The following is a 16,612-nucleotide window of genomic DNA, read 5'->3' on the forward strand; positions in this document are numbered from 1 at the left end:
AAGGTGAGAGAACCGTGGACTTGGCCAATGCTTAGACAAGGTTGTGCACTCTTTAGTTATGGCTGATTCTTCTAAATGCCACGTGATAGTGATGTAGCGCGGCTGCTACTACGCTTAAAGTAGTAGCGGCCATGCTAGAGAAGTATTGCAGTTGTGCTACGTCACTATATTGCAGCATTTAGAAGGATTGGCCGTAACTAAAGAGCTCTACACTGCCGGGAATTAACTCGTGCTTATTCAAACTAACTCACACTGACGGGCGCGTTACTTTTACTGAGTCAACCTAAATGTAACAAACTGATCCATTTGAAATGGAAAATGTATCAGTTTTTACAAGATCCGTTTTTCATCTGGTATGGTGTGAACCTGGCCTTAGGCCTCGTTCACATCTAAAATCGTAATCACAAACGCAAGTGTTTTGCGATTGTGTGTGGCATTTTTTTTCTGCGTTTTTTTTCTCTGCGTTTTTGGTAAAAGCACTTTTCTAAGCGCTTTTCCAGAGCAGTTTTGTCAGTCACTCCCTGATGAAAGTCAGGAAGTGAACTCTTTGACCCGGAAAATAATAAATATAATGTATGTATGCTAAAAAACGCGAATGCAATCACCGCATAAAGTGGTTTTGTGAGTGTTTAGCGCTCTTCCTATGCCTTCCATTATAGCAAAAATTGTACAGGCACTGCTTTGCGGATCGCAAATCGGGGGCAACGTGCTGATATGAACCTTCTCATAGAGATTCATTGCACAAGCCTTTTGTGGGTGATTTTGAAAATCGGTGCGCTGGATAAAAGGGCAAAAACACCCTTAGTGTGAACGAGCCCCTATAGTTCACAATGGCAGCTGAACACCTAAAGGAACCTTGAAGTGATATGCAACATGGGGCCTGATGCAGTAAAGCAAGGCGGAAGTGCTGGCTTTTGCTGCATCACACCTGCTCTTTGTGGCAGGGTGGGGGAGAGGCTTAAGCTACATACACACATGCGACAACTATCGTTCGTTGTGACCGACGAACGAACTTTTAATTGATGACAGAACGACCTAAGTAAAGTTAGTTTTAAAAGGTGTGTAACGATCTGATCGTTAGAACGAATGTTACATCACGTAAAAGCAACTATTGCGCTTCCGCATAAAAATGAAAAGTTCCATGGAGAAATAGTGAAATGCGCATGTCAAGCCTAGTACGAACGATCGTTTCCAGCGATGTACTACTTTTGCAAACGATCGTCGTTGGGAAAAATCCGCCAAGCTAGATCGTTCGTTTTGAACGATCTAGCTCGTCCGTCGTTAGACTTAATGGTCGTTGGCTGCTTTTCTTTTTCAAACGATCGTCGTTTGAAATGATCGGGGAACGATCATTTCAAACGACTATAGTCGCATGTGTGTACGCACCTAGAGTTGGTAGCAGCCAGGTCCTTGGACAACATTGCTGTCTACTCATCCCTTTATTTACTGACACCCATGAATTATACAGATCTCAGGGCTAATTAGATGCAGTTTAGGCACAAAGGTTAAGTTAGCCATACAACAGGCGACTTGGTGGCCACTTGACCATCTGATTCAATTATTATAATTGGATGAAAATTGGTGCCGCCAAGTGCATGCCCAAACGACAATGGGCTCTATTCTCAAAGACTTCCCGCATGCGGTAAAGTACATGCGGGAAGTTTGCACCCAAAATACCGGCAAGTTGGGATTCTCAAAATGTTCCGCATGTTTTTTCCGCATGCGGAAAAAGTGTGATAAAAGTGCGGGATTCATGCGGTAAAATTTCCGCAAAAGTCGGTATTTTCCGCAATAAAAGATCAATTCTCAAAGATGTTCAGGCGCATCATTTCTTCGTTAATTACCGAATTTTTATCACCTGCAAGTAGTAGGTGATATATTCCGCATCCCATTGACTTTAATGAAGTGTGGAGGCTTAAGGGCTGTGCTTGGTGGACTTTAACTTTTTTTTTTTTAAACACTTTTTCATGCGACCTTTTTACCGCATGATTCCCGCATGAATAATGCCTGTTTCCGCACCTTTTTTCCCGCATGCGGAAAATATTAGTGAATGTGGAAAAAATGCGGAGTTTACCGCTGGCGGGAATATAGCGGTAACATTTTGCGGAAAATTTGGCTCTTTGAGAATAGAGCCCAATGTGACCAATTTTGGGTCGAAATTGGTTGTATATATGTGATGGACATGCTGCAAGATGTGGGGTCGTTGTGGTAGATCAGGTGCACAGCGGTAACTGCGAGCGATATCGGGACGAGCGACGAATGTGACGTAACGCCCTGTTCCCCTAATGTATAAATGTGTGTGCATATGTGCATTTATACCAGGGCTGTGGAGTCGGAGTCGTGGAGTCGGGCAATTTTGGGTGCCTGGAGTCGGGAAAAAATGCACCGACTCCGACTCCTAATGAATTTGTAACTGTAATTAAAATAGAAAATATGATAAAATGTTCTATTTCTCAGATAATAGTCATTAAAATAATGTGTATATATACAGTAATAGCTGTGCTTAGCCCACAAAAATGAAATACACCAATCAAAAATAGTTACTTGTGCTGCTTCAATAAAGCAGTCCCTGTATTTTTAAGGTCAGATATACATATCTGATTGTGACTGTATATATGATGTGTACACAGGAATCTCTTATATATACTAAATGACATGTATGCTGTAAGAATAAAGCCTGATGTGTAGCTGTGTCACTAATAGAGATGGTCAATGAGATGGAAATAATTCTGCACTGATGCTGATTTATGCAAATGTATGCACTCCCTTTGCTCATGAAATCAAATAATTTGATATGTTGTTAAAATTTGGTTTGGTGACTACAAATTAAAAGGTACCTGAGACGGATGAAAAGTAAAGTTTTATACATACATGGGGCTTCCTCCAGCCCCCTTCAGGCTAATCAGTCCCTCGCTGTCCTCCACCACCTATATCTTCTGCTATGAGTCCTGGTAATTCAGCCAGTCAGCGCTGTCCTGCCAAATGCCGCTCCCACAGCCAGGAACATTCTGCACCTGCGCAATAGTGCTGCACAGGTGTAGTATGCTCCTGGCGGCGGAGTGTGTGCATGCGCACTACGCCTGACTAGCTCAAGTACCTAGACTCATAGCAGAAGATCCAGGTGGTGGAGGAGGACAACGAGGGACTGATTATCCTGAAGGCGGCTGAAGGAAGCCCCAGGTATGTATAAAACTTTAATTTCATCTGTCTCAGGTTTACTTTGTTACACAGTAGTACTATACTCTACATATGCACTCCCCACAGAGCTGCAGGGAATCCACTGAGAATGCTGTGCACATTGAACACAGAGGTATTGTCTGTTTACAATCTCCTCATTCCCCTGCAGAGTACCTGCACATCATTCTTACATGTACCCACACTTACATTGCCTAGGGCCTGATAGATGTTCTTTGTTCCGGTTTGTACCTTTTACAAGTACTCTTACCAAGGACTAGTTTTAGTCTAAAGGGAATAAATATAGTAGTCTACATATCCTTCTCACTTCAGTTGTCTTGTAAAATTCCTAAGCGTTGGCAGTTAAGAGAGAGAATTTCATGTTACATACTTTTAATCAACAAAATTGTAATATGCAAATTAGAGGAGTCGGAGGAATCCTAAACTGAGGAGTCGGAGTCAGTGGATTTTTGGACCGACTCCACAGCCCTGATTTATACATTACCTGTCCTGTGTTGTGGTGCCTGTCCGCCTTCCAAATCCGCCGCTCTTCTGTTAGCTCCACACATGCCACCAGGGCATAGCACGCTGGCTCACACCACGCCAATGGCGTGTATAGGGCTAATTGAAGAGCAGCGGATTCGAAAGATGGATGGGCACCGTGACATGTGATACATTAGGGGAATAGCGGCGAGATGGCAGATGCAGCGAGCTTGGCCAATTCCAGAGAGATTCTATGCTGAAATTGATCGTGAATCGACCTGTGGTGTATGGGCAGGCAACAGATCTCTCTCTGTTCAGATTTGATCAGAGAGAGATCTGTCCATACTTTGATTACTAGCCAGAGAATCTGTAGACTCTACAGTAGATCTGTTGATTCACAGTGGTGCATTGCATAATGCAAGCATTACAATGTGTGTGTGAACTGTAATTCAGGCTGGACATTAATTCAGAGCATGCATGCAGTGAGTTAGAATTGGGTTATCCGTTACAATGCTGGTATGTGAACAGGCCCATAGAATTGTATGGACAGTGAATTGACATGCAAAATTCTGCACTGCAACTGATGCAGTGTGAACTAGCCCTAAAGGGATGATTTGGTAACCTGGATGGACAACCACCAGGCCCTAGGCACCTACCTCGAATATTGATCAGACATGCCCCTTTCTTTTCCCGATTGATGCAGATCAGCGTAGTCAATAGTGGACAAGACACCTGCTGTCTATTTGCTGGTGCAAGGTGGTGTATTGGGTAAACTGTTAATAACTTAATGTCCTGTATGTTTGTTTCAGGTGTGTGATTCAGCCAAAGAGATCAGTAGGACCGCCTGGTAACTTATATTATTTAAAAGAAAATAAATATGGCAGCCTCCATATACCTTTCGCTGTAGCTTTGTACAAACACTGGACTGGCCAAGGTGGCTAATTGGGACCATCTCAGTTGAGAACCTAGTGTGTGTACAGGTGTTCACTGAGGTCACTTAATGATCCAGTATGCCAAATCCTTAAAGTGTACTGCCTCATGACATGCCTCTGTGTTCCCCCACGCCGCATTCTGTCCCCCCCACCGCCGCGCTATAACCCCCCTGAAATTGGTGACGATTGTCACTAATCTCTAGGGGAAAGGAGGAGAGGGATTCCATGGTCGGAACGATAGTGTACTAATAGCAGCTATTAGTACACCATAATTATTGCAAATCTTAAGTGCGTACAGGTAGCCCTGATGTTGCTGCCCTCCTCTTCCAAGGGAATGGATCCCCTTCGCCCATTATTCTTTGTTCCTGTGGGAACATCAAGGGATGCTGTTCCTGTGTCTACCCACCTCCACTATCCATAGAGCAGACCTTTCTGATTGGTCAGGAGCTGAGCAGCATGTTTATACAACGCTAGTAACAAACCTGACCGTTCGATCATTTTGGTCAAATATTTAAAATGTGCTTAGCTTAGTATTTAATGATACTATGGCTGTCCTAATACGGCTACAAGCATCTACCTTCTAAAGGAAGTCTCCCATGAGTTCTGTGTAATGTTTATGCTGGCTTCCTATGCCCTGCTGGCAATATTGGTGCGTCCCACAGTTTGAGAATGGCTGATCTTAATATTTACACTTTATAGTAAGGGCCAGCATACAGCTGCCTGTTTCTATATGCGTCTATTTGTCTAATGCCGCTACTCATATTTTATCCATATTTACAGGTTTACCATTTGCCCATCCAGCATGGATCATCTTAAAAAGATACTCCTGTAAGTATTATTACCTTTAGTACCTCAACTCGGGAATTATTTTGCAGACAAAAGCTGTGGATAATAATAATAATAATAATTGCAATATTTGTATAGCTCCTTTCTCCTGTCGGACTCAAAGCGCTTGCGAGGCAGCCACTAGAGCGCACTCAGTAGGCAGTAGCGGTGTTAAGGAGACTTGCCCAAGAAACTCCTTACTGAAATAGGTGCTGGCTTACTGAACAGGCAGAGCCGAGATTTGAACCCAGGTCTCCTGTGTCAGGTCTCCTGTGTCAGAGGCAGAGCCCTGAACCATTATACTATCCAGCCACTATTGCCCTCTGATGTATTTATACATGTCATGTTAATTGGATTCCCTCTAAGGTGTCTTTTCTCTAAACTAAATAAACCCAATGTATCTAACCTTTCTTGGTAAGTGAGACCTTCCATCCCTCATATCAATTTTGTTGCCCGTCTCAGCACCTGCTCTATGAGCTCCCCACATAAAGACAATTCCACACTTATGTCTGTCTCAAGTTGTTTTCAAACCTTCACCACTGTTGACCTTTAGGCCTCTTTTCCACGGACAGTTGAACTGTGTGCTCAGCAAGCAGTTGCCAGGCAGCAGTGAGCAGTTGCCAGGCAGCAGCAAGCAGCTGTCTGAGTTTGAGAGGCATTTCACTGCCAAACAACTGCCCGTGGAAAAGAAGCCTTATAGTGAAGAACTGTTATTGACAGACCTGGCTGCTTGACTGTGTGTAAAGACTTTGCCTAGAAGCTCCCCTGAGAGTGACAGATAACCCTTTAAGCTTTGTACAGAAACTCTTAAAGAGAACCAGAGACGAAATAAAGAAAAGTTTGTTTACATACCTGGGGCTTCCTCCAGCCCCATACGCATGCATCGATCCCACGCCGCCGTCCTCTGCTGCCCGTAACTACGAGAACCGGCTCCCCGCTCTTCCGTCAGTCGGAGCCAGTCTAGCATAGGAGAAGTGCGCTCTTTGTGTATCTCTCCAGCAGCCGCTGGAGAGATGCGTAGAGGGCACACTTCTCCTGCGTAGCTGGCTCCGCTGACGTCCGTGACGGGAGCTGGTTCTCATAGTTGCAGGCAGCAGAGGACAGCGGCATGGGATCAATCCGTGTGTATGGGGTTGGAGGAAGCCCCAGGTATGTATAAAATCTTTTCTTTATTTCGTCTCTGGTTCCCTTTATGGCTTGATTCCCACTTGTGCCGGATCTGCAGAAGCGGACAGTGTAATGTCTGCTCCAATGGTCTGGCTGTAGGACAGGACTATTGTGGACTGCACAAATCCGTTGCAGAGTGACAAGTGTCCATTGAGCAATGAGCGGAGAATGAACAAATAAAATGTCTCTCTAAAGACTCATACACACATCAGACCATAGTCTTTGGAAAATGAAAGATCACAGACCAATTTTACCCCCTTCCATGTAGTATGAGAGCCATGCCTACACAGTCTATTCTATGGAGCTGAACTCCCCATCAGAAAAAAATCTTTGCAAGATGCTGTGTAGAGTATGGCTCTCATACTACATGGAAGGGGGTAAAATTGGTCTGTGATCTTTCATTTTCAAAAGACTATGGTCTGATGTGTGTATGTGGCCTAACTCTCTAGTAAGACCACATCTGGAATATGGATTTCAGTTCTGGGCACCACATTACAGGAAGGCTATTGCAGTTTTAGAGCAGGTGCAGAGACAGGCAACAAAATTGATATGAGTGCTGGAAGATCTCACTTACCAAGAAAGGTTAGATAAACTGGGTTTATTTAGTTTAGAGAAAAGACGCCTTAGAGGGAATCCAATTAACATGTATAAATACATCAGAGGGCAATATAAAAAGCTTGGCGGATGAGCTGTTTGTCCCTAGGCCTTCACAAAGTACTAGAGGACATGATCTGCGCATGGAGAAAAAACGTTTCAGTTATTTATTTAGGAAAGGGCTCTTTACAGTAAGAGTGATTAAGATGTGGAATGCATTGCCACAGGAAGTAGTCATGGAAAATTCTATATCTGCATTTAATGGGGGCTTAGATGCTTTCCTTGCATTGAAAGACATCCATGGCTATAATCACTAGGTAATGCTCAGTGATGTTGATCCAGGGATTTTATCTGATTGCCATCTGGAGTCGGTAAGGATTTTTTTCCCTTTTAGGCCTGGTGCACACCAAAAACCGCTAGCCGATCCGCAAAATGCTAGCAGATTTTAAAACGCTTTTTCTTCTTTTTCTATGGCGTTTTGCGGATTGCTGCAGCAGATTTCAGTATAGTACATTTCATATATTGTTACAGTAAAGCTGTTACTGAACAGCTTTTGTAACAAAAACACCGGCAAAATCGCTCTGAACAGGCGTTTTTCAGAGCGGTTTGCGTTTTTCCTATACTTAACATTGAGGCAGAAACGCATCCGAAATCCAAAAATTGCCTCACCCCGGCATTTTTCGTTTCTGCAAAACGCCTCCCGCTCTGGTGTGCACCACCCCATTGAGATACATTGACCAAGCGGATCCGCAGCCGCAAGCGGCTGCAGAAACGCTGAAGAAGCCGCTCGGTGTGCACCAGCCCTTAGGGCTAATTGGACCATGCCTTGCAAGAGTTTTTCGCCTTCCTCTGGATGAACAGAGATATGTGAGGGAGCGGGCTGGTGTTGTACTTTGTTTTCTGGTTGAACTTGATGGACGTATGTCTTTTTTCAACCCAAATAACTATGTAACTATGTAATGTTTGTTCTCCTCTCAAGTGGGAACAGAACCTAACAGAGTACCTGAAGCAGGGAAAAAAAGTTAGATTCTTCCCTCAGTAGTGGCAAGTCTCTGGATGGTCCAGAGGGGAAAGGTTCCTCTATAACTACTTGATTCAAGCTAGTCAAATCTGTTTCTTGTGGATGCGAGCTCAGCCATGGATGAGCACATACATACTTGCCATGGACGAGTAAGATCCACTCATGCCCAGTAGAACAAAGCACCTGTGTATGGAGAATAAAAAATGCACGCATGAGCGACTTGGTTCTACTGGGTATGCATGGACCTTACTCTCGGATGCCCAGTCAGGATGCTCTCGCCCACAGCTGGGATTGCGGTGTAAAGTTGAAGAGGAAGCCTCTTCTCATAAAGCCCTACTTTCTAGCATTCAGGAAGTCTCTGGACCAACCAGATGCTATTTAACTTTTATTAACTACTTAAAGAGAGTCTGAAGCGAGAATAAATCTCGCTTCAGACCTCATAAATAGCAGGGGCATGTGTGCCCCTGCTAAACCGCCGCTATCCCGCGGCTTAACGGGGGTCCCTGATCCCCCAAATCCCCTCGGTGCAGCGGGGGAGCGCTTCCTGGTTGGGGCAGGGATAACCGCCGCAGCCCTGCCCCACGCGCGTCTGTCAGCGCGTATCTCCGCATCTCCCCCGCCCCTCTCAGTGTTCCTGCCTCCAGGAGCGACCAAGTCTGCGACCAAGTGTTGCAGTGGGGGGTTTGGGGTGAAGGGACCCCCGTTTTGCGCCGATTTAGCAGGGGCACATGTGCCCCTGCTAACTTTGAGCTCTGAAGCGAGATTTATTCTCGCTTCAGAGTCTCTTTAAGGACCACAGTGATTGAAATCTACGCCCTGTTTTGGTGGTTACCTGGCTGGCAGGGCGTGGTTACCTGGCTGGCATCTGCTGTTTTCGTCGCTCCTGACGCTTAATCCCTGCCATGTCCCATCGCAGCTCACTTGCTCTGCCTGTCTCTATGACGGCAGATACCTGTGAGCGAGTCAGGAGCCGATTTCATTGGCTCCTGGCCCTGTCTTTCAATGTAAGTACCTCCTATTGGCTTACATTAAAAGACAGGGTTAGGAGCCAATGAAAGCAGCTCCTGACCGGCTCACAGGAACTGTGCCGTCATAGCGACCTCATAGTGGGTGGCCCAGGTTCCCTACGTGTGACGGCGATTGCGGCAGGTATGTGCGGCGATTTGTCATCCGTCGCGATTATGCCGTTTCTGTACCAGCGGTCTCTGGTCCTTAAGGGGGCAGAGACCGCTGGTACTTAAAGAGACTCTGAAGCGAGAATAAATCTCGCTTCAGAGCTCATAGTTAGCAGGGGCATGTGTGCCCCTGCTAAAACGCCGCTATCCCACGGCTAAACGGGGGTTCCTTCACCCCCAAACCCACCCCCGCAAAACTTGGTCGTGAATTTTTTTCTTCCTGGAGGCAGGGCTAACGGCTGCAGCCCTGCCTCTAGTCGCGTCTATCAGATGCGCATCGCCGCCTCTCCACCGCCCCTCTCAGTGAAGGAAGACTGAGAGGGGTGGGTGAGAGGCGGAGGTACGCGTCTGATAGACGCGCATGAGGCATGGCTGCGGCGGTTAGCCCTGCCCCAATGCGGAAGCGCTCCCCGGCTGTACGGAGGGGATTTGGGGGTGAAGGGACCCCCGTTAAGCCGCGGGATAGCGGCGTTTTAGCAGGGGCACACATGCCCCTGCTAACTATGAGGTCTGAAGCGAGATTTACGGTATTCTCGCTTCAGACTCTCTTTAAGTGGTTAATTGTTACTGATTTGGCAAGAGTTTAGGAGCATTCGCTGTAAACACTGCTCAGTTACTCACTGAGCAGCCCGTTCAGTTCTGAAAAGAGGCGAGAGTTGGAGGAGAAACATGATTGTGACAGTTCATAAAATGTCAGTAACTCAGAGAGATCCCTGTACACACAGGTTGTATAAATTTATCACAAAATTGGAGTATTCAGTGTGGAAAGAGGATACCTCAAATGTGTTCCAAGCTTGTCATTTGTCTTAATGAGATAATACAGTCTTCGCATGCTTACTGTATTTCAAGTTGATACATTTCAACTAGGATTTTTTTTTTAGAAAATGTAGGGAACATTTAATAAATGCTAAATTTTAGGTGGGGCTTTAGTATATGAAGGGCAGTTCTTCTTTTAGTAGGTGCACACTGGTAGTTGGATTCTTTCATTAGCCAATCATTAGGTACTTTTAGAAGGCTACAATTTTAGCAGGAGTTTAGGCCTCTTTTCCACAGTGTTGAGCTGTGTGCTCAGCAAGCTGTTACCAGGCAGCAGTGAGCAGTTGTGAGAGTTTGAGAGGCATTTCACTGCCCATCAACTTTTTTTGTGGAAAAGAGGCCTGACTTGTGCTGACTAGGGATGGTCAATGAGAGGCAAATAATTCCCCGGTGATAAATGTTCCTGTGGAGGGCAAACCAATAGTCTGCACCTTTTAATATGCATGTAGCAGGATTTTTACTGTAGCCCTCCAGCACCAAGCTTGCAATGTGAACTGGCTTCACTGGGAACACAAGTGTATGGTATTCTCCCATTTTGTGAGAGCTGTATAGATCTGATAGACTAGAGCAATAATAATGTTTTCTATCGAACGTTGGCTTCCGATTTGAAGGGCAATATTGGTCTGTTCCTCGATTGGAAGGTGATCTGACTGGCTTGGTATTATCCTTGTCTGTACAGTACCTACACCCCAGACCTGGCATCGTCATTATGGAAGGAGACAATAGAATGTTCGCAGTACAAAGGTCACAAGCCACACATAAGCATAGACAATGCAGTACATAAGAATATGCCCAAAGAGCACCCTGCATTTGGTGTCACGCCACCTGAGAATGCCGTGCCAATGTGTTGTCACTGGATGCAGCAACACCAAGAGCAGCCATTTGCAGCACTGGGGTACTGTGTTCAGAAGCACGCCTCTTGCAAAGTATGCACAGTATAAAGAAGGAAGTGTTGTGTTAATTGGGGAAAGGGGCTGAGATTAGGGTTAAACAACATAAGTGAGTTGGAGATTGCTTAGGGGTTTGGAATGTCCAAAGATTGTTAAAACCAGGTATTGGGAGAAATCTCGGGCTCTGATACTCAGTGTCCAAATGGCACAGCTCCCAGTTTATCAGTGCCACGGTCATGTACAGTACATTGTACAATGTTTGTATTCTACATGTACTAGTGTTTTATTTATTGTGCCTGGACCCCTCTCTGCCTTTGGGGGTGCCCATAAAGAGCAGAGGTCGAGTAGTGTCCTGATTGACCTCTTTGAGTCCTGGCCCATAACCTTTTATCCTGAGTTATCTCCTGGGAGATAATTTTCATCTTCTCTTTCAAATAGATTGTCAGCAGTTGGTGAAGATTGGAGTACTATCAAGATTAGAGTATTTTCTTGCTTGCTGGTGGTTTAAAAGGCATTTTATGACCAGTTATTATCACCTAGGAGAAAACACAGGAGAAAAAGTCAATTGCATATGGGCCCATATGTGCAGCTGTAGTTTACATTGGGCCCCTGTGTGAAGCTGCAGTTTACATTGTCCACAGTCCTGTCCCTGGCACTGCCCTGTTTCTTTGCCAGTGTCATGTAAAGTTATACAATTTCTGCCTCAGAACTTGTGAGATGAATTTACATAATTTATTATAATGATGGACTATCTAGGGAACAATGGGGTTGATGCGGTGATATTGCCGTGCACAGACAGCACACGGCAATATTACCATTACTATCAGCAGTGTGTACCGCGAGTTGCGCTACTAGCGCAAACATTGCTACGGTAACGCACATTACCATAGCACTGCCAGTAGTAGCGGTAATATTGCTGTGGGTTTTCTGTGCATGACAATATAACCACACTTTAGTGCATCAACCCCCATGTGACTTGGAAACGTTAGTTCCACGTATAGTATTATATAATCATGCAGTTGTCTCCTCTATTCTGCAGGGTCACTCTACAGAAGTAAGGACCAGAGAACTAGAAATCTTATCTCAGGTTTTTACAGATCAATAAAGCATCCACCAGTTGTAGAGATGCATTCTTGAAAGGTAAGTGGCCAAGTGAGATTTTAGGCTCCCACTCTGTGTTGTTTTTTTTTTTCTTATCCTGTATAGTTGACATCTCATAACTGAAAACGGAATTACAGCCTAACATACAATTAAATACCTGTCTCCCAACTCCTTTTTGACTATAGTTATTCCTCCCCTGGTCACAGCTGCTATTACTGGAAGCAACCATCTTGCATACTAATGCAATATCGAGTTTAGTCTCTAAAGCCTCCTCTACACCATACAATTTTTTTTATTTTTTTTTTGTGCGAATCGATTAATCGAATCACACAATCAGACATGTCCGATTCGATCGGTAGTGTGATTGATTTGCCCTTGTCTTGAAATGACATTCGACCACACTATTGAATCGAACCCCGATCGGACATGTCGGATTGAATCGAAAAAAAATTGTATTGCTTAAAGCCCCATACACATGCTCAACAGTGGTCTTTTATGCAGCATAATTATCAAACCACTTTTGTTGTGAAACAACCAAAAAAAGTTGTTTGCTATTGTTCAACGTCAATCCAACAGTTTGGATTGACTTCTTATCAGTTGTTTGAACAATAGCAAACAACTTTTTTGGGTTGTTTCAACTTGTTTCACAACAAAAGTTGTTTGCTAATTGTGCACATAAACAAAAGAGAGGGAGCACCGTTTCCAAAAAAGAGTATGCAGCGTGCCCAAGGTCTCTCCCCAGTGCCTCCTGGGAAGTGCAGTCCAGATAAAACAGAAAGGACCGGCACCGCTGTCTTGTATCAAAGCTCTTTTAATAGCACCAAAGTGGCAGCAGTGACAGACTGCTGTTTCGGTTTACACCTTTATCAAACTGCTCAAAGCCAGTTTGCTAATTGTGCTGCATAAAAGACCACTGTTGAGAGTGTGTGTATGAGGCTTAAGAACTACCGGTACACTGCTATTTTCATAAATGTCCAACTTTCTAACAGTTTAGCATGTACTCCCAAACAGCCAGCTATTAATGAGTCTAAAGCCCTGTACATACTTTAAACTGTTGGCACTCAGAAAGCCTGTAAAACTCGACAGCTTTGAAACGATCACTGTACAAGCATGCAGGTTGGCTCCCAACAATTTGTGACTTTAGCTTTTTGGATTAGGTGGCTATGGTTAATAACTGTTGTGGTCAGGCATGCCCAATCAAAAAGTGGCATTGATGAACAGCTGGGGACACTTGTACACACTTGGCAAAGGCATCTAAAACAATATTGAATGATTGTTTTGTGCAACCTAACTTGCTTGTGTGTAGAAGCCTTCTGCTGCCATAGACAATTTCCCAGCAGCTTAGAAAGTTGCATTGCAGTGAACTGATATCAAAGTAAATTCAGGCACTTGAAAAAAATAAAATAAAAATTTGTTACAAAGCCTTGTACACACACTAGAGGGTTCTTGGCCAATCGGGGCCATCTCTGCCAAGAATCGATCTTGTGAGCCCTGATGCGTTCCTGAGAGGTCTGAAATGCTGGGCCGTCTCAGCTTGGTGTATTGTTCTCCACCTTCCGCTGGTTACCGTCTTACTGTATGCCGCATTAATATCCCTTTTCCTTCCTCCATAGCAACAGGATGTCTGTACAGCACTCTGCCCGAGGGATTGCATCCTGAGCAGCAGGGCAGTTGTGCAGATCAGGTGTTCTGACTACAATAGTTATATGCTTGTTTCAGTACGTTGCTCCCAACACTGCTAAAGCTAATGCTGGGTTTACACCATACAATTTTCTGTTAGATTCTTCTGTTAGATTTTTCTGTTACTGGGCTTACACAATAAGGTTTTTTTTTTTGTTTGTTTGTTTTTTTTATCAATCGAGCCGCTGATGGCTCAATTGATAATGTCCGACGTGTCCGATTCCCCTCCAGATCGATTCTGCGCTCGATCCCTGCGGGCAGACAATGGGAAGAAAATGAGCGGAAGATAAGGAACGCCCGCGGGGGCGAGTGGGAATCGATCCGGGCGCACGTGGGGACGCGACGGGAGTCGATCCGGCGGCTAATCGAGCCGCCGCATCGTGTATTCCCAGCATTAGAGTGCATAATTAGATTATTTTCTGTAGAGAATGGTCATTATCTCTGGTGCATTGTCTTCTGTTTATATCCTGCTGAGTAGAACAATGCCTAATTGCTCGGCAGATGGATGGTAAGATAGATAAAGTTCAACATGTTGGAAATTGATCTATCTGGCAGGTAAATCGAATGCTGGGAATACACGGTACGTTTGTACCATGTAATCAAGCCGCACAATAGATTCCGGCGCATCCACCTCGTCTCCGCGGGCCCTTGGATCGATTCCCCCTCGTCCCCGCGGGCGGCTTCTTATCTTCCGCTCGTTTATTCTTTTGTTCTGCCCGCCGGTATCGAGCGCGGAATCGATCCGGCGGGGTATCGGACATGTCGGAAATTATAAATCGAGCCATCAGCGGCTCGATTGATAAGTCAAATCTAACCGTGTATGCCCAGCATAACAGAGAATTGTATGGTGTAAACCCAGCATTAAAGATCATGACAACCAAGGGAACTGTAATGGCAACTTTTATTTCCCATTCACTTTAGGTTTCCTGTTAAGCCTAGGATAAACCTTGGCAGAAACAATCATTTTGGGCTGACCTGACTAAAGGATAGATTGTGTACAGCTACCCCAGGCCTAATCTCGGTACAGCAGTCTCACAATTAAGAGTTATTGTCTCACAATCTGTTCTTGTCACCTCACCTCCCCTCTCAATTTAACAGAGCAGACAATTATTGAGTGGTGTACAAGCTTGCATACACTTTTAACTAATCTGGCCTGAAATGATCTGTAGAGATTGCTTTGGGCTGCAGACACCGCTCATAGACATGCTTCTCCACTCCCAATCAAGAAGTTCTGCTCAAAGGAAAGAGGTAGGGTATGTCTTAGTAGGACCCTGCTACAAGAGCTTTAAAGGGGGTTGTAACATACAAAAATAAAACCTTCCCGAATACACATGTAAACCCTTCCCCCCCCCCCCCCCCCCCTTCTTCTTCTCTAAAATAGGGCCCTATGTCTCCCAATTTATTTTTCGTTTTACCTGATCGGGGTGCCTAACTTTGCCTAACTGCAGGAACTGCGCTTTTTATAATATTATATATTTTTTACTAAAGGCACATGCCGTATTTTTACAAGCGACGGGTCCATCAGACCCTCCCACGGAGCAGTCGTTCTGCCGACAATAGCAGGTGTGTACAAGCTGTCAGCAGACTGATAAGACTGTTTTTGACTGAACTTCCTCTCTGCTCTATAAGATGCAAATGCATTAAGGCTAGCTACACACCAGGATGTTGCGTTTAGGGGACGTTATAGGGCACATAACGTGCCCCTAACGCAACGCCTGGTGCTCTCTGGTGTGGACGTCGGAGTGAGCCGCGTTGTGCAGCTCACTCTGGCGTCTGTGATGCCGTGATGCGTACTCTTGGACGCATGCGGCATCACGTGGTCCCGCCCGGCCAATCGCCGCACAGAGCGGTCGCTCCAAGAAGTAAACACTGCACGTCACTGAGTGCAGTGAATATTAATTAGCCATGTGCCCGGCCGCTCTCCCCTCCTCCCCAACATGACTGAGCATGTGCAAACAGTCTAACGCGGCTTAGCCGCGTAGAACGCACAGCATGCAGCACTTTGCTGTGTTACAATGTAACGCAACGTGGGCAGTGTGAACAGCCCACTTGTGTTACATTGCTGTGCGTTGGGGGAGCGTTACAGGCTGCACTAACGTGCGCCTGTAACGTCCCTGTGTGCAAGAAGCCTAAAGGGAAGGTTCAAGCAAAATAAAACAAATGAGTTTCACTTACCTGGGGCTTCTACCAGCCCCATGCAGCCATCCTGTGCCCTCGTAGTCACTCACTGCTGCTCCAGTCCCCTGCTGGCAGCTTGCCGACCTCGGAGGTCGGCGGGCCACATTGCGTACCTTTTTACGCATTCCTGCTAGTGCAGGAACATTAACGCATACATTTTTACGTGTTACTGGTTCAATGCATAAATTTTTACGCATTGTACCAGTAATGCGTAAAAATGTATGTGTTAATGTTCCTGCACTAGCAGGAATGCGTAAAAATGTACGCAATGCGGCCCGCCGACCTCAGAGGTCGGCAAGCTGCCAGCGGGACCACGTGATGCGGAGTGTTCTGCTCACGTGGTCTCCACTATAGTACGCATCACGGACGCATCAAAGAGCCGCTTAACGCGGCTCTTTGCTAACGTCCTCTGCCACCACCACCATGCGTTGGTTAGGTGCACATTATGCGACCTTAACGCAGCACCTAACGCAACGTCTTAGTGTGAAAGAAGCCTAAAACTCACGCAAAACGCAAAAAAAGAAAAAAGTGCGGGGAAAAAAAAGCAAACGCACGCAAAATGCACTGAAAATGCAT

General features: G+C 45.3%; 1 protein-coding gene across 2 annotated transcripts in view; it reads left to right on the forward strand.

The window, feature by feature from the left end:
• Positions 1-16,612, forward strand: part of ATXN7 (ataxin 7) — a 167,181-nt gene that overhangs the window by 2,328 nt on the left and 148,241 nt on the right. For both annotated transcript variants that reach the window (XM_068253791.1, XM_068253793.1), the window contains exons 2-3: positions 5,370-5,417; positions 12,117-12,217. The gene's annotated coding sequence lies outside the window, so the exon portion shown is untranslated. The remainder of the gene's footprint in view (positions 1-5,369; positions 5,418-12,116; positions 12,218-16,612) is intronic.

This window comes from Hyperolius riggenbachi, chromosome 9 (genome assembly GCF_040937935.1).
Source record: "Hyperolius riggenbachi isolate aHypRig1 chromosome 9, aHypRig1.pri, whole genome shotgun sequence".
NCBI lineage: Eukaryota > Metazoa > Chordata > Amphibia > Anura > Hyperoliidae > Hyperolius > Hyperolius riggenbachi.